This window comes from Ursus americanus, chromosome 5 (genome assembly GCF_024610735.1).
Source record: "Ursus americanus isolate L20-20 chromosome 5, mUrsAme1.1.p, whole genome shotgun sequence".
NCBI classification, from domain to species: Eukaryota; Metazoa; Chordata; class Mammalia; order Carnivora; family Ursidae; genus Ursus; species Ursus americanus.
In genome coordinates this window covers 10,963,641-10,983,105 of record NC_142131.1, presented here as the reverse complement: position 1 = coordinate 10,983,105, position 19,465 = coordinate 10,963,641, and the positions used below count along the sequence as shown (strand labels likewise).

General features: G+C 35.6%; 2 long non-coding RNA genes across 4 annotated transcripts in view; one reads left to right on the top strand and one right to left on the bottom strand.

The window, feature by feature from the left end:
• Window positions 1–19,465, bottom strand: part of LOC123799277 (uncharacterized) — a 541,652-nt gene that overhangs the window by 145,131 nt on the left and 377,056 nt on the right. The gene's annotated exons all lie outside the window — the stretch shown is intronic.
• Window positions 10,050–19,465, top strand: part of LOC148110035 (uncharacterized) — a 61,206-nt gene continuing 51,790 nt past the window's right edge. For both annotated transcript variants that reach the window (XR_015724361.1, XR_015724360.1), the window contains exon 1: window positions 10,050–10,378. This is a non-coding gene — a long non-coding RNA (uncharacterized LOC148110035). The remainder of the gene's footprint in view (window positions 10,379–19,465) is intronic.

Here is a 19,465-nt window from a genome sequence, read left to right as displayed (position 1 = left end):
ATGGTTCCGCTACGTACTAGCTGACACTCGGCAATATGGAAATGGTGTGACCCTCAGGTATACATCTGTTTTCTTAACCAGAAAATGGGGACAGTAAGATCACTTCCCTTACAGGGTCCTATTTACTTAAAGTCTGTATGGTAATAACAATGTACCCAGACCATGCATGTGACATAAATTGTTTGCTGCTACCACTGTCGTTATTTTATATGTGTACAGAAATGTTCCCACACGATTCAAAAATGGACGGAAAATGATGGATGCAAATTAATTAGAAATGATTTGGTGAGTGAGGACTTGCAGAAGACAGGAGGAAATTAAATCACAATGTTGTAACACAGTGTGCCAAGTAAAAATTTATGGCAAATGAATGGATACGAAAATTATCTGGCCAGCCCTAAATAACAAAACTAATTATACGTTGATCACAGAACAGCCATTCAAATCATGGTGAAAGTGGAAGGCAGTTTTGTCAAAAGATTCAGAGTGATCGTGGACTCACTGTGTGGGTTACAATAAAATTTGGAAACATGTGCTGGGCTGTCCCAGAACGAAGTGAGTTCCCCTTCATAGGAGGTAAATAAGCATGGGCTGAAGAAACAACTGAAAAAGTTATATACAAGACTCGACATCTTTTTCTGAACTATATAAAGTTCCTTTTTATGTATATATTTGGGATGACAACAGAAGACAGGTAAAAGTGAAATTTTCATAAAATGAGTAATTACAGTCAAGAAAGAAGTTATTTGTTGATATTTACAGTTAGGTTTTACCTTATAAAGATAACTAAAAGAACCAGAAATGATGTTAAGAAAGATGAAAGAAAAAAATCAAAAACATAGAATAACAGACTCTCCCTATAGATGGTTTTGAGGAGAAAAGGTGATTTTTAAGGAAAAAGTATTTAAACAAAAGGCAGAGAATTATCCATTAAGAAAACAGGATGCGTAAATAATTTCTAGAGCGTCGCACCTCAAAGCCCACCCAGACTTTGGCAAATTGCGTGTGTGTGACAGAGGGGATTTCCTTCGAAGCTAATTAAGCCGAAGCTCCAGAGACTTTATTTCGTCTCTACCGAACACTGTAATGTTTTAAAGGGCTCGTGGAAGTGTGTATTGGAGCTTCACAAATTGTCGGCTATTTACTAAATGTGTCTAAGGTCAAGTGTTAAAAGTCCTACTCATGTAGGTTAGAAGCCATGTTTGTGTTTGTCAACGGGCGTGGTCATATGTCCTTTCTTAACCACGCCTCCACATGACAGGGCACCTTCGAAGCGGTTGTCTAGGTACCTTTCCTTCCACCCGGCCCTCCATTAGTGCAGTAAGGCTCGCATTTTGGGTACATTCTCAGAGTATTAGGGAGACAATCTGAACCCTACGGCTAGCCTGCGTCCCTAGTCTTGATTATTGGTGATAAAGCTGATATTTTGATAATTATCGTTCTCGTGTATCTAGTGCCTAACAGCCAAATACTCGAAGGAAGGCACAGATATGGTTTAGTTTCATCACAAGAGCAGTCATTTCAACTTCAAGGTGCTACGCATGATTACCCTGACTTGACTAAAGTACCTAGCTTGTCCACTTCCTTCTTACTTTTTTTTTAAAGCCAATTGTGCAATCCCTTGATCCCAGAATCAACTTTACTTCTTTCCTATGTCTTTTGAAGGCCTTCTCCCTTCACTGTACAACCATTTTTCTTTACACTTCACCTTTTTCTTCTATTCTATCTTTAACACATCAGTCTTTATTAACACATCTTTCTTAACACATCAAATATGATAGTATCTGAGAAGTCTGTTTCTCCTTTGTTTCTTGTATTATTACTTATTATATCATATGCATACCCATCCTTTTTAATAGATTATAAATTCATTAATGGAAACATCCAATGTTCACATTATTTTTCTATCTTTTTGAGACTTTTGCGCACAGTAAACATTCAATAAGTTTATATTGAATAGTTTTTTTCTTTTTTTTCTTTTTTGGTAAACTATAGATTGCAGGTCTCTTACGTTAGGGGTTCAGTTCCTAAATCTCTGTATTAACAGCTCTTACAAGCACTTCTGTGAGTATAGTTAAGTTCATGGTATTCATTTTGAAAAATAAAAACAAAAATTTTATATCTATGTCCTTCCCTATACATCTGTTGCCATAGTAGAAATCAATTTTCATTTGGTTTTGTGATCGCCTATTCAAAGATAACATCACACATGTGTTTTAAAAGGAGCTTGACCACAATAACTTAAGAGTCTTCTTCTTTCAATTCTTTAAAATATTTATTAATCATTTAAATTTTGTTCTTATTTTAAAATGTCTTTGAGTACAAGCCAGAAAAGCAAATGAATGTCATTTAATAATGCAAGAATGCTTGGTCAAAGTCTTAAGCCTTATTTTTCAAAGTTAGGAGATTTACAAAACTCAGAGGAGTTTAAAAATCCAGTCTGTGAACCATACTGATTAATGTTAAAATGCGTGTTATTTTTCTCCCTTGCAAGACCTTAAAAGAGTCCCTATGCCATGCCTATCAATCCTCAATTTTTCATTTGCTTTTATGTTGGTAGGCAGAACTTAAAAAGAATTCACACTACCAGTAGCCTGAACGTTCTGTTGGAGTCTATTAAAGAAAATGTGACACAGGTGTATATATGATCAAGTCTAAAAATATAAATCTGGGACTATTTAGTGCATAGCACTGTGAACTTGGTAATGGAACCTTGGCTGCCGGAGGGAGGAACAGCAGCCCTGTTCACCCTCTCACATTAAACAATTTAAAAATAAAGAAAATATATGGAACAGCATTTGTCAGTTATTAGACGACCGTATAATTAGCCCCACGACAAAATATTTTGAAAAATATCAACCAGTTACTATCAAACACACACAATGTATACACGTGAATTTTTATGTCATGTCTTTATAAATTGAGTAAGACCCTGCTTAGTAGATATAGCTTTTCTAGACTGACTACGCAAAAACTGAGAAACCATGGACCAATACTTTCACAGGAACTTAGGAGAACTTACTGATTTTGTGAACTTAAATAAGGATATTTTCAGAAAAGCTCATGTAAGCTTTTCCACACTGAAGCATTATTTCAAATACCTCGAATTGTCCAAATCATTTAATCACATAAGGAGTGTTAGGAATTATCAGAAGAGATTAGCAACCAGTTTGTAATGGTTCTTCTCTCTAAATAAAATGGTTTTATTCTGTGATCTTCCACTCTGATTTTTTTTCCACGGTGTGTGTATGTGTACACTCTTAGGGCGAGGCTAGGCAGCCTACACAATCAGCACTGGGACTCAGCCCTGGATTTAAAAATTCCCTCATTTTGGGGGCGCCTGATTGGATCAGCAGGTTAAGCATCTGACTCTTGATTTTGGCCCAGTTCATGGTCCCAGGGTCCTGGTCTGGAGCCCTGCATCAGGCTCCGTGCTCAGCATGGAGTTTGCTTGTTCCACTCCCTCTGTTACATCATCTCCCTCTCTCTCTTTCTCTTTCTCTCAAATAAATAAATATTTTTTTTAAAACCCCTCATTCTGTTCCGAGTCATGAATGTCTTCCTTGATGTCCACCCCCATAGATCTGATAAACAGAAAGATTACACAGACTCTAGGAAACCAACCTGGGGAAGGACAAAAATTCCAATTCTAACTGAGTTCCAATCATAAAAGAAAGTGGGTATGTTTTGACATAAATGGGCTGATGCCAAGAGGTGCTACAATCACCCCAACAGAGAACATGTATGTGCCTTAAAGAAATCCAAGTAGATACAAACATTTGAAATATCCACTTAAATGTTTTTCCATGTGACTAAGGAGTACAGCTGCCTATTTTCATAAGTTACTAAGCTGCACGCAAAAAAAATGCATTATGATACAAAAAAATTAAATGTTATTCTGGCAGGTACACCTAGCTGAAGGATATGGAGACAGTGCTAACAGCTAATATAAGCACACTGTGGGAATTTTTACGGTATGACTTTTTCCTTCTATTGAATTCTGCCACAGCCATTTAATTTTTTTATGATTTGTGAATTTTCACACCAATTTCAGACTAACAGTGTTACACAGAGCCAGCAATAACATAGATTCTACTAAGATACTTGGAAAATTAGAAAAGAGGGCTAATTTTCTAAAGAAAATAAGGTACTTGGAGAGTTTCACAACTGTTCACTGAGGAGCTTTTAACTGACTGGCTGCTGTGATCTCTCCAGTCTTCTCCAGCCTCTCAACTTCCAGCAAGCATCCTTGTTCAAATATCCATCTAGGTAATTTTTCTATTTTCACCTTCAAGCCCTTTGCAAAACCAGATAATATGCTTAGAAACACCTATTTGCTCCTTCCGCCATGCCATTACTTTTCCATCCGACATGTCCTAACGTTTCTTATCATTCTGGACATTTCCTAGCTTAATCAGAAGGAGACACCGGCTAGCTCTAAACCAGTCTTGTGAAGAAAGATGTTTTTACATAGCAGTTCCCCTGTCACTTCATTCCAAGTAAGTGCTTTCTAGGTCCTCCCCCCTAGAACATACTTTGACATGAAGCATATTTTACTGTCTCCGAATTGGTATGACATTTTTTTTTCTTTTTCAACGTATTTTATTTGTTTCTACATTCTCTTCCTTAGTTTTACTGGGTTACTAGAACCCGGGAAACTTGTCTACAACTCAAGAAAGATCCCTTCTCTCTGCTCAAGAAGGTGCTCACGAAATGTCTTTTGATGTGGAAGAAAATATATCAACCTACTCCACCGGTGGAGACTGTTTCTGAACCTCCAGGAAACCAACAGATTTTCTCCGAGAAAAACGCTTTCATGAGATTTTTCAATGCATTTTAAAAGTAAAACAAAATAAGCCAACTGTCAAAATAAAGCGCATTTCTTTTGTCCTAAAATGTATGTTTTAGAGGCTTAGAAGTCATTTTCTGATGGATTGATTTAAAAGTTTAACAGTTGCTCTCACTTATTATTAGTTAAAATGTTGAATTTAAAGATTTTATCCATAATTCCATACGGAATAGCTATCTTTTTAAATTGAAACTTGAGGCATTTCACTTGTTTTCTGTTTGTTTTTCCCCTTTGGTGGAGAACGAGGACTGGTTGCCACAGCAACAGATTTATTCTCCAAGTGCGTTGGTACTTTCATCAGATGTTCACTCTGACAGTGAGTTCTGCTGTCTGAATGTCTGACTTTTACAACCACGGCTAATTACAAAACCTGTAACAATCCCATTCTGTTGCCCTAAAGGTTAATGCAAAACTTGTAGTATTGAAGAAAATGTGGATTTCCAAAACAATTCTTAGGAAGAACAGAGAAAAACAAATAATTACATTTTTAAATCTATAGTCAGAAATATTAAACTTTAAATTATCTGTAGCTGTTAGGCTTATAAAATACCTTTGGGGAATAAGAAACGAAAATGTCAGTTTTCTCTTTCTTCATTTTTCTCCATCACTCTTCAACCCTGGTTCTTGAATTAGAACTAGAATATTACATTGAATTTCAATCACTTGGCTTTTCAACTAGAGAATTTAACTCCTGAACCAGAGGAGGAAGTTAAACTGCACCATGGTTGGACTTTCTACCGTATGAACTACAGTTTTATCTCTTACTAATTGTTAACTTCCTAAAAACATGGTGTGTTTTAAAACTACAGAACGGACTTAACTAGATTTGAAAACAAAACTGAATATTCGAAGCTCTTGTTTTGTCATTTTTTACAAAAAAAGGTGAAATATGTTAAACCTAACGAAAGCTTTTGGAAAATCAATCCACCGAAGAGAAATGTGGGGGGAAAAAATGAGCAAAAGAGGAAATTTCTTAGGCGAGTAAAAACAGAAAAACCTACAGGATAAGATTCAAAAGAGTAAATACAGACCAAGTCCAGGGCATCCAATATTCAATTACTACGCCCAGCACTGTAATGAGTCCATCTGTAAGAACAACTTCCAACTGGCAATCCCACCACGAGCATCACTCCGCTTTGCCTAACTGCCATTCTGTACCAAACTCAACATACTTACTCCAGACTTGTGGGCAATGCTAGGCTCTGCCTCCACTAGCCCATATTGAAAAACAACAAAATAATATACTTTTAAAAAAGATAAACAATTTCCTTTAACAAAATATAAGGGTTTTGTTTTCCAAAATGTCATTTTAAAGGAAATTTCAGTCTTTCTCTGTAATTTCGCTCCTCACATACTCACAGTACCTGCAGAGTAACTTGCATGGATTCACATTATCGTTATCACCTGCCAGAACACAAAGACTCCTTAAGACCAGGCGCAAGTAATTTCTAACAGCTCAACCTATTTGCCTAAGAGTTTTCTGTTGCTTGGACTGGTCTGCGTATTTTCTTCTGCTACAGGTAAAAATTTGGAACCGAAATATTTTATATGTAAAGATGCACTCTGCAGCATTGCTTTAAAGCAGAATCTTGAAAAGGATCCAAAAATAAATCAATAACGTACTGGTAAAATAAATTATGTATACCCATACCGAAGATGATTGAAAAAGGGGAAAAAAATGACATACATCTATATTAATTGTTGTGGAAAAAAAAACATAGCCTAAATGGAAAGAATTTACATCATATATGGTTGCCAAATAGCATTTTATATCTAATTCTTATAAACCTATTTTATAGGAAAAGACCTAGAAGGATGCTCACTGATATATTGATTTTAATTTCTGAGTATTGGCCCCTTTTTGTTTTCATAGATTACATCTTCTGTCTTTAAAATTTATTATCTTTCTAAATTCCTCCCCAAAGCTTGAAAAAGAGGCAGTTAATTACTGTTTAAAAAAAGATACCAATCTTTTATTTATATATCTGGCCCTTAAGTTTTCTGAAGAGTATAAAATTACATATGTTCATAAAAGTTATTGTCATTGTCTTATCTTCTTTCTTTTTTTTTAAAGATTTATTTATTTATTTGACAGAGAGAGAGAGAGAGAGAAAGCAAGCACAAGCACGGGGAGCAGCAGAGAGAGAGAGGGAGAAGCAGACTCCCCGCTGAGCAGGGAGCCCGATGCGGGGCTCAATCCCAGGACTCTGGGATCATGACCTGAGCTGAAGGCAGACGCTTAACCAACTGAGCCACCCAGACGTCCCATGTTTAATCATCTTCTAATATTGCAATGAAACCTGTTAGACATGCAATGTTATACATATTCTCTAGTGACATGGAATACTAGCTACGCAGGTGGTATTTGGTCTGAAAGGGAGTACATTCGTTCTCCGTGCTTGCAGTAACAAACCGCTACATACTCAGTGGCTTATAGCAAGAGAAATTTATTCTCGCACAGTTCTGGAGGGCAATGTCAACATCGAGGTGTTGGCTGACTCTAGGGGAGATTCTGCTCCTTGCCTCTTCTCATTTCTACGGCTGGCACCTTCTCCTCTTCTGGTGTCTCTCTCAAAACTCTCTCTTGCTCTCTTAGAAGGATACATGTGATTCATTTAGAACTTATTTGACAACCCTAACAAATTCCTCCTCTCAAGATACTTAATTCAGTCATTTTTTTTAAATATATAGATATAATTTAGTCATACATTTTGCCAGGTGATGTACAGCCATACTTTTCAGGGATTTGATGTACATATCTTTTGGGACAACTGTTTTTAGCCTAGCACAGAGGAGAAACAGTGAAATTGGCCTTCTTATTACCTGGTTTGAGGGCCCCTAGAAGTGTCTCCCTTCGCAGGACTATTTTCTGTTCTGAAGTGGTCTCGTGACTGCTGGTATATAGGGAGCTGGGGCAGGGAAATACGTAGGATTTGTACAAAAATTCTCTCAGATTCCCATCTCTGGCTCTCTCCCTTCTGGGACTTCCTCTGGTCTTCGGCAGTCAAATGCGGCTGCCCATACTCTTCTTTTTGGTTCCTCTATCCAGAAAGCTGGCAGATTTTCTATCAAATTTTTAGTGGCCTGTAGAATCACACTGCAACTATTTCCTGAAATAAGCGAAATAATAAGGAATTCATCCCCAATCTGGTAGCTCCCGTGAGTTTCCAACTGCTTCCACTATTTTCGTGTTTATATCTATTCTTCAAAATCCTCAGTAGTTATTCTGTTTTATATATTTTATTGTATACAGTTACCTACTGTAGGGTTCATTTTGTAGAAGGCTCACATTACTACCACACGTGAGATTAACAAAATCTGGTTCTTTTAACTTCTTTTTCGTACATGTTCAAATATCCCACCTGCTGCCAGGTTCCCTCTAAATGGTCCATTCAGAAAGATGAGTCTTGTGTACTCTCCATACAGAGTCTAAATTGTGTGAGAGTATACTAATGAATGTAACGATGAACAAAATCATTTTCATACCTATCAGTTAATTACACCAATGTAACCATCTACTGATTGTTGGAGGGGGGAAATCAACACTGATATTTTTGGCAAAACAAAGCTATTTTCCTTTACCTAGAGTTCAAGTAACCATGAAAGGAGTCAAAACAAATCTTGTGTTATAGAAGAACCAATACTACAATTGTGAGAATATTCCTTTGGCAAAGCCCTTAACTTTTTTAAGTTGTATGAGAAAGAACCTGCAGTCAAATGTGGTCCAACCTAAGAGGTAAAATTATTAAATGCAAGCTATTTATAATTGTCAAGTAATGTTAGAGTCAATATCTTAAAGCAGTTTTTTCCCCACATTTCAATCAAACTATTTCTGGTTTTGCTTATTAGTTTATAACTTCCTCTTATAATGCATAAAATGATTTGAATAAAATGGTATTACTTTTATTTTAATTTTCACATACAAAACAATACCATACACATTTGGATATCAGACACAAAATAAAAAAAGGAATTATATGTATTTATGAAATGCATAACAATTAGAATTTTTTTCTTATTCTTAGACTCACTGAATCTAAGGATATATACATTGAAGATAAGAATGCTACTCGATTTTGAACCATTAAACTGTCACAGCCTTTATAATAACTTACTTTCATGGAAAACATGATACAGTTTAATACTATCACCAAAATCTCATTTTTGATTCAAAAAAGATTCTGAAGATTAAATAAAAATTACAGTAATCTAAATAACTCGCTATAGGCTTTCATCACATTCTACACCGTATTACCCAGAGCTTTTATAAGAAACATGAATCTGAAATATTTTTACTTCTTTTCCTCATCAGTGTCACTTGTCACTTTAAATATTTTGAAAGTTATTTTCTCTATACAGATTGTCTACAGTTACTATGTGCTGCTTATGGGTGGCTGGAGGATTTCAACTATGTCTCTCATATCAGAATATACCTATTTTCCGAAGGCATATCAAATTGTATCATGAGTGGGTTGAGAATTCTTTGCAAGTATGTTCTTGTTTGAGAACAAACGACCTATGGAATAAACAGGAACTTAGAGTCACTACGTATTATGAAGATAAACCTACAGTTTGGAAAGTGCACAACTTGTTAGAAAAGTAAAGAACAGGGGTGCCTGGGTGGCTCAGTCAGTTAAGCAGCTGCCTTTGGCTCAGGTCAAATTTAACATAAATTCAAGTTTAATAAATTTAAATTGATCAGTAAAGTTAATACATTTCATTATTTTAAGGAAATAAATTTTTATTGACACTTATCCTCAATGGAACAACATGTATAATATTTTTAACAAGTTCATCATCAATCTTTAACTATACTTTATATTAACCTTTCTCCTTTATTTTTCAACACCGTAGGGAAAAAACATCTGTTTTTTTCCTACCTTGAATATTCACGGAATAGCATTTAACTTCTAAGAAAATGGACAGTTATCTGGATCAAGAGAAAGGAAAATTTACAAAAACTGTAACCACACTGACAATGTAGAAGAGAAGTCAATAGTCCTCAGTATTAGGTGTGTAAAATAATTCATTTCCAATAGTCAACGCTTACTCTGTACTTACAAATATATCCCTTACTCTATGAAGAGGATGCAATTAAAAGTGAACTTTGGTGCGTCGCAGGCTTCTCTAATACCTTCCCCTTTGCTATAAATATTACTTGTCATTTGCTTCTAGCCAGGATAGGAGAGTGCGTCCTTGATTAAATTCCCTTACGTAAGACTCATCTTAGCGGACTGAGAGGTTCTCCAGCTGCGCTTTCAGAAGTGAGCTCCATGTTGTGAAAGTTTCCAGAGGGAGAGGGCCGTGTGGCAAGAAATCCTGAGTAGCCCTTAGAACAGTTTCCAGCTGACAGCCACCCACAAATAAGAAACTTAGTGTTACAACGGCAAGAAATTGCATTCCAACAACAGTCCTGAGAGTCGAGAAGAGGATCCTGGCCTCCAGAAAGGAATGCAGCCCAGCTAATACTTTCACAGTTGCCTCCCGAGACCCTGACCAGAAGACCCAGCAAAGCTGCACCTGAAAACTGTGAGAAAATAAATGTGTGTTGTTTTAAGCTGCCGTGTTAATGATCATGTCGTACACGGCAACAGAACACTAACCGACCTTGTTTAATTTTGCTGCCATCTTATTACCTACCGGTTAGGGTGATTTTAAACTAGGAAGTAGCTGCATGTGAGTGAGACGGTGAGTCTATGTATGCCCATGAAAAATGCCTATCTAATCCAGCATATGCTTCTGAAACTGTTAATTAAAATGCCTCGAACCATTTATGTAATTTTGACCCATTTTTGTATTTTTTTACTTGTAATGAAAAATTTGGTGCTAACATAAATTAAACAAACTCCTAAAACCTACGAAGTCAAAACCAATGTGGTCACAGTGACATGTATTTTGTATTGCTTACATATTTACATTTTAATTAGGGATAGCCATTCCTTTAAAAGTGTGTCACTGTGGAAACAAGGGCTGGGTAAATGATCACTACTAGTTCTACATAAAGAATGCAGAAGAATGATTCTGCTAATGACGGATATGTTAAAATAACAAGACAATTCAAGAGGTGCCTATGACCCCACTGGGCGATGCTTATACTTGGAAAGGTAACAGGTGCTTGATGTGCTCTAACCTTAGACAAAAATAATGTTCAAAAAGAGAAAGTTGTAATTTTGTCCAGAGATTTGCTTTCACCAAAAAACACTGTAATTATTTTACTAATATGAATTACCATTAAATTTTTATTATGTGAAAATAAGAAATTCTTGGGCTCATTTTGACAAAAGATGTTTAAAATGTTTATCATAAAGATTTTATTGTTACTCTATTATGAATTTTTTTAAATGTTGTTTTCTGATTTTTAACTAGAGACAAAAATATAGAAATGGGGGATATATACAAAATAATTTATAGTATTATATTATTTTGATGATTTAAGGGCAATTTAATACCCTCAATTATCTTATGTCTTTATTATTTGCCCGTTTCTTCATGAAACGGGCAAATTTAAAGTATTAGTTCAGAAATTCTGATGATTTAAACTTTTATAAATGATGACTGTTGTTTTGTCTAGTAAAGTAACACTTTGATCATTGGACATAACACGAATAGTTAACATGATAGTGCAAATGCAAAGTTTTATCATCCTGACAAGGTCATTAGGCTTTGCAGAATATGGCAAAAGCAAGGCTACATAATGTTTTAACTATTTCAATTTTAATACAAGTTTTATTGAGTTACTTGATTTCCCCAGGCAGAAGGTAAATTTTTTGACATTTAAAGAATTCCCCTAGCAACATGTTTTCCAATGCATTGTACTCTGCCAATTATGATCATTCCAGTTCATTAGATGCTGTCTGGAAACAAAAAGGAATGAGGCAGAAATACTCCCTACTGATACATTATTTTTGGAGGATTCGCATTATACAATTAGCAAACGTTATTAAATGTCTTTAAGTATCATTAGTGAAGAAGAATGGAAAACTGTTTAATGGTTACCCCTCTCTGTGCTTTAAATGGATTGATAGTGCATGAAGCCGTTTAAAGATATAAAATATCAGAAGACAGGCAGGACCATCTGTTCTATATAGTCATTATCCTATACATTTTGGATAATTATTTCATCAAAAAAGGGTTCGTTGAACTGATACAGTGTTCATAAAAGAAGGTGAAATGCCTATATATACCTCTGATTGAAAACTTATCTTTGGCAACATTTTGGTAACATTTATATCAGAATTAAAATACATAGCTTTGATAGTTCATGTTACTCTACCCAAAATGTTATCATTAGAAAACCTGACATAATATAATAGAAATTTTTACAATGTAAATGATAGTGTGTTACTGTTCAATAAATTTCTCTGTCGTTGAAAAGCTGTTTTCAAAAATTTATCATTTTACCTGAAAAAAATGCTAATATTTGAACATTGTCCCAATTTCCACTACTTATAAAAACATCTCAAGACTCAAATGAGCTGAAGATGATTACTTTTCTCTAGAAAGTAGTATTTACTTGACTATAGATCAGACTATAGTAGTTTTTTTTTTTTCATTTGTTTATACCAAGATGGAAAAGGATAAGTGGAGTTTGAGCGATAAACATGAAATGGTAAATCTCCATTTACTACAAAGTAATAGAGTTAGTTTATCGAGCTGGCCAGCCAAGACCCTGCAATAAATTAGTTGTGTATGCTGCATAATTCAGTTGCCCACATAGTTGCCCCATATATATCTTATGAATTATAAATTAGTCTTATTCCTCCCAAAATGAAATAGAATCATTTTATAAGTATTAAAAATACTTTTTAAAGTACTTTCAATAGAAGTAACCACTCTTGCCAGCATCTCTTTATCTCTGTTGAGTACGGTTTCAATTTGTAAAAAGTCTTACTACCTAACAACAAAGTAGAGAGCATCTTTTTATAAATATTTCTTAAAACAAAAGCAAACACACACAAACACAAAGAATTTATAAAACACTCTTGTCAGCACCTACGTAACTCTGTTGAGTACTGCTGTACTGCAGTATAAGGTTCCAAAGAAAACAACAGAAACCACTACAAACTTCAAAAAGACACTAGGATATAACACTGAGAGCACAATCAATGATAAAATAAAAAATCAAGAAGTGGGACTACATCAAACTCCAAAGCTCTACACAGCAAAAGCAACCATCAACAAAATGAAAAGACAATCTATAAAATGGGAAAAAAATATTTGCAAACCATTTATAAGGGATTAATATCCAAAATATATAAGAATGCATACAACTCATTAACAAAAAGAAAAGTAATCCAAACATAAAATGAACAAAGGATATGAATAGATACTTTCCGAAGAAGATGTATGAATGGCCAAGGTGCATGAAGTTACTTAAAATCACTAATCACTAGAAAAATGCAATCAAAACCATAATGAGGTGTCACCTCATACTTGTTAGAATCGCTAGCATCAAGAGATAAATGCTGGAAGAAAAGGGAGTCTTGTGCACTGTTGGGGGGACTATATATTGCTACAGCTGCTAGGGAAAAGAGTATGGAGTCACTTCTAAAAATTACAGTATGATCCAGCAATTTCACTTCTGGTTAACAAACACAGTCTGTCGAAAACATACCTGCACCCCCATGTTCTTAGCAGGATTATTTACAATAGCCAATACATGGAAACAAGCGTTCACCAATTGATGAATGGATAAAGAGGATACGGTATATACACACAGTTGCACGATACACAGCCATAAAAAAGAAAGAATCTTGCCATTTGCAAGATCATGAATGGACCCAGACAGCATTTTGCTAAGTGAAATAGGACAGAGAGACAAATACTATATGATTTCACTTATATGTGAAATATTAAAAAAAGAAAACTTACAGAAAATAAGATCAGATTTGTGGCTTCCAGAAGTGGAGGGTAGGTGAAGAATTAGATGGAAGTGATCAAAAGACACAAACTTCCAGTTATATGATATATAAATACTAGGGCTGTCATGTACAATGTGATGAGTAAATTTTCTATTCGCTGATCATTTCTTCAACATGTCGATACATTTCATTATACATTATCAAAACACCCAATTCCCTAATACCACCATGTACCTCATTCAAAAGTCTTTGAATACCAGAAGTAGTCAAACTCTGTAGCGAATAAATATTCACTAAATTCTGCTTGAAAGCTTTAATTTTATTACCGGCGGCAAAGATTGTCAGTGGGGTTTCTTGAAGTTAAAGTCTCCTTTGTCTGTTCATGAAAACAAAACTGCCCAATACACAACCTTCAATAACATTAATTTGTCTGTCAGGTTTTTTTTTTTTAATCAACATGGTATTCCATGAAAAAGCAGCTAATTCAGCTCATATATTTACCACCTACGTGCTGTTTCTTGAAAATACCCTCAACTCCAGGACGCAGTAGAGATGCTTTGACAGTACGTCTCAACTTACACAGAAAATTCAAATGATGTACATACGAAGCCTAATAGTCAATGAAATTCATTATCAGTACTACCTCATGAGGAGTATCTTTTATGTGGAATTTTTAGCTATGTTTTACCATTTAATAATAGTTCTTCTCCTTTTCTCAAACTGCTGTGCGTGCGGGTGAAGAATACGATGACGGCGGACACAGTACAAGGCCACTGCCTTGATGAGCCCTGAGACACCAACAGTTTACCCACCATCATTTTTACACCAACAGTGCAATGTCAGTACAATACACAAGACAAATTGTAACTCAGGATTGTTATGAAAATAATTTTGACCTTGCAGTTCCCTGAAATGTTCTTAGCAACATTGGGGGATCCATGGACCACAGCTTAAGAATGACTCCTTGGAAGTCAATGGGTTACTTGGTACAGTAATTAGAAAATCCATATTATTTATAAAACTGCTTAGTATCCTCTGGGAATATTCTATATGTATCTCCATTTTAGACCTTAGAGAAAGGTCTAAGTGACTCTGCCTATTTAAAAGTTTTAGGACTTCTATACTATGCTAAGCCTCGCCAGTGTAAATGATGTTACTTATAGTTAAGAATTTGGTAAGAGTCTGAATCCTTTAGGACACTTCCTCACTTCTACAGCTTAGAACATATTTAGCAACTACTCGAAGGTGCCTTGGTGCTTTAAAGCGTAGAGAAAAAGTGCCAAAGCCAGATAGTCTGGGTATGAATTCTGGCCCTGATACATTTTGCTTCTATGACCTTGTCACGTTCCGTACAGTGACCTGTTTGCCACTTCCCTCTTCTACAAAATTGAATATAATTTAATAACTACTTCACAAGACTGTAGTGAATATTCAATGAATACATGGAAAGCACTTTCAAGAGTACATAGCATAGTGTAAAAACTAAATGTTAAGCATATATATAATAAAATAAATTTAGAGCAAAAGGGATCTTAATTTTAGGATATGGGTTTCTGGAAAACACAAAGTTAGTGCATCTTTCCAGGTTAAGATTTTATGGTATCTACCTTCTGATACATTTAAATAATTAGCACATTTATAAGACTGGAGACTTGTGATATTAAATAAATATTGGTGAAACAAAAAAAGGCCTTTTGGCTTTAAAATTTCTGGTTATTGAATATAATGTAATCTCTAAGAAATACTTCATGAATGGTCATATTGTATGTATCTTACATACAGTCCATCTTACAATTTATCTATCTGGCTGCTTAGTTTTGACACATACATGACTGAACAAACAAAAAGATTTCACTGTAAAATCTTTCAATACACATTTTATTTAAAAACTTCTCAAAATGTGTGTTTGTGAATGTGTGGAGCTCAGCCAAAGTTCATTTGGGACTGCATTCTCATTACAAAACATTGCATTTCTCTCTCTCTCTCTCTTTTTTTTTTAAGAGAAGGAGAGAGAGAAGTGGGGGGAGGGGCAAAGGGAGAGAAAGAGAGAGAATTTTAAGCAGGTTCCATGCCTAGCACGGAGCCCGATGCATGTCTCACTCACAATCCTGAGATCATAACCTGAGTTGAAATCAAGACTTGGATGCTTAACCAACTGAGCCACCCAGCAGCCCCAGAACGTTGCTTTTCTTTCTCATTTATTTATAAACTATGTTACTCCCCAGAAGTGTATAAAATGGCTTAAATAAATTACAAAATGTAAGAAAATATAAATTAGATGTAGATAAGAAGGAACAAAGATGAAATGAGGGATAGGAACAAGGCTGAAACGAATGTTTCTCTGTGATTTTCTATGCTTTCAATAAATATCCCATGACAGAGCTCACAGTTGGAGCACCTCCTGTGCCCTACCGGCCATGACCTTGAGAGCCCTGGGGACTGGGCATGAGGGCAGCAGGATCTAACCACCCCACTGTGCCAGGCAATCTGGATTTGAGTTCTTCCTACCTTTACTTTGACGACGTGCTCAGATAACTAAGAATCACTGTCACCAGAATCTGGAAGAAAATTAGATGTGGATTGATGGAAAGATAGTGCATTAGCAGAAAAGAGATCCGAATGAAGCCTAGACAAGAGATGTAGTGAAGAAAACTAATCAAAAAGAGATCTACAGTGTCTGGAGAAGTACAATTAAAGTCAAAATCTCCCAACTTAGAAAACCTCTCTACAAAGACAGATGTAAAAGAAACAGTGATGAAGTATTAAACCAGAAGATGATATGCAGCAAGAGACTGCAAAGACAAAAGCTAGCTCACCCTTTTACACAGCCTAGCAGCTATGACGTATTCTATGCATGGCCTCAAAGTAAACGGCTCCTTAGATAAGAACACTTGACAACACCGCTTGTCACATAACATTCATCCTCAATTCACTTAGGAACTGAGGTGACAATCTCTGCTAGCCAAGAACCTTTACCCAAAATAAAAATAAACTACCCTTATCTTTATGATGCGGGGTAGTTCTGCAATTTGCAGTAAGGCAACCAAACCAGTTGGGCTACTACCCTCCAACAAAAACCGGTAGTTAGGGATTCCAACTTCCTTAATGATTATCTTTTAAAGATACAGCTCCCAAGTTCTTGAGAAAGACATTCTAGGATCATAATTCTGGCAAGAGGTTTATTTAGCTCTAAAAAGACTTACCACGCATTTCAATGAGACAAAGAAAGAACTAATGTTTTCTAGTGTAATACACTAGGAAAAGAGAGGGAGCTGGAGTCTCTTCCCTTGTTTTCCACAGGGAGAATTAACCTCTAATTTTTGATTTGCATTTGCCCTTACAACAGTTTACAGGATTTTGAATTGTTTGATGTCAAGTCCATGGGAGTTATATAGTACATGACACTTTAACTAAAGAACGGGAGTATCTCACGGTAGCTGTGGCCTTGGCTGTGATGCTGCCGTACTTGAGAATTACCTGCTGGAGACTTCATGGTACCAAGATGCTCGAGAAGCCCATGCGATGTGACCCCCAGTGGTCTGCAAGGATCTGTGATGGAAGGCTGCCAAGTCAACTTTCTACTACACGCCTTATTTTTTTTATCCTTTTCTATCCTCTAGAAATCAGGTGGAGTTCATTCTCATCTGTGTTTATTTTGAAAGCATTTTAATCCATCTACAAAAGAAGTTAGAATTTCATACCTATACCAAATAATCATTTATCTTAATTGTTCCTCCCAGTGACAACTGTTCATTTTAATCTTATTTTAAATAGACCTCTTCTGAAAATTAAAGGCTTCTATTTTTGCTCATATAAATAAGGATGTTAATAATAGAGTATGTAATAAGGTGAAAATTCAACACAAAATATACACTAACTTTTTAAGAGTTTTAAAATTTCTTTGTAAGTTACCAAGGATGCACCATCAGACTAGAGTCAGGAATTAAAAAACAAAACAAGACAAAACAATTAGAGAAGGATAAGTGAAAGTGTTGATTTTTACTAAAGATAGATACCATTTTGGATTGTTAATTTAACGATACCAAGCAAAGCAGTGTGCCGTCAGCGTACAGATAACACTGAAGGCTGTCGGAAGTTTTTTCAAAATACAGTGATCATGTGTAGTAGTAAAATGCATCAACTATTAGTTACTGACAGGCTAGACCAGAATTTTATTCTTAATTGAAACAATTTAATATATTTATTTTTAAAGCTGTGTTGGATAACCTGATTATTTAATGCCTGACACTACTTTCATAAAATTGTTTACTGATAACTTAAAAGCTCTCACATGGCAACGACGGAGTCAGAATATGTAGCTAACACCTAAAGGGCCTAATGAAACATTGTCTCAAACCTCAGAACTGTACAAAAAGACGGGGTAATGTCACGTTTGCTAGGAAGGCACTATATTATCTCCCACACACTTTTGGGTTTCTGGGATAACTAGTGATTCTGTTCAAGTCCTTAAAAAGAAAACTGCACGATGGACATTTAAATCTAAGCTTCGTCCTTTTAAAGCTAAACAAATTTTGCTTGCCATTTAGAGTCTCCCAGGCCCCACAGCATGGCTATATTTGAGGTGTGGGGCTGGCTTCTAACTAGTCAGCTATGGTTCACTTACCAGTGCTTCATTACTCACTTTTTCCTATCCAACTGACGGCTTATTTTCTCATCTATGCTGATCTTTTACACTAGAAATGCAATGAAGACTCTTACGACGGAGAATTTCAAATGCACATATCATGCGGACCTAATGGCATAATGAAACCCCATCACTCAGATACAGTAACGATTAATTCAAAGGTCAATCCTGACCTATTGGAACCATATGTGAAACCCATAATCTGAAGTGTTAGACATCGTTACCAATTAATCTGCAAACATTTCAAATATGACCAAACATAAGGACTTCCTTTCAACATGACAAGACAATGGTTTCAACACACACACACACACACACACACACACACACACACACACTACTTTATGTCTTCAAATACTGATGTGCTTAAGTGTCCAATTCCAAAGGAAGTCCTGGGTGATTTATTTTTGTTCAGTTTGCTTGAATCAGGATCTAATAATTTCACACATTATGATTGATTGACATAGATCTTATGTTTACTTTGATCTATATTTTTCCTACCATCTATTTTTTTTTTAACTTACAGTTAATCTGATAAAAAAATCGGGCCGTTTGTACTGCAGGGTGTCTCTATGAAGATTTCTACTTACTACTTCTTTATGGTGTACGTTAACATATGACCCCAGCTTCTGTATGTCAGACTCAAATCTAAATCACTGTTTATGCTGGGTTTTTTCCATAATATGCAGGGCAAGACTGTTACCTCTAGAAGACCGACTAAGCTGTATGCAGTACTGCAAAACAAACACATGGCTTGAGTGAAACTGCCAAAAAGATGATTGCTCTTTTCTACAAATAGTAGAAATAAACTCTTTTATGGAAAGTGTTCGGTAAACTTCTAGATCCTTTCCTTCTGAAATAAAGCATTAGTAAGAGAGAGTAACTACAAAAATCAGGGCAAGAATGAAAGCCCACCCTTTGTTCATTTAGTCTCCAGTTGGTGTTTTATCAAATCTTATTCACTATTTTCTTGCCTGATGAATCAGTCCATGCTTCCCTAAAGCCTCAGGATAAGCCACAGAACAGCTAAGCATAATTCCTCCAGGCTTAATAATCACAGTTTTTCTTCATGAGCAATGACTATATTTTAGCAGAGAACCTTCCCTTAGA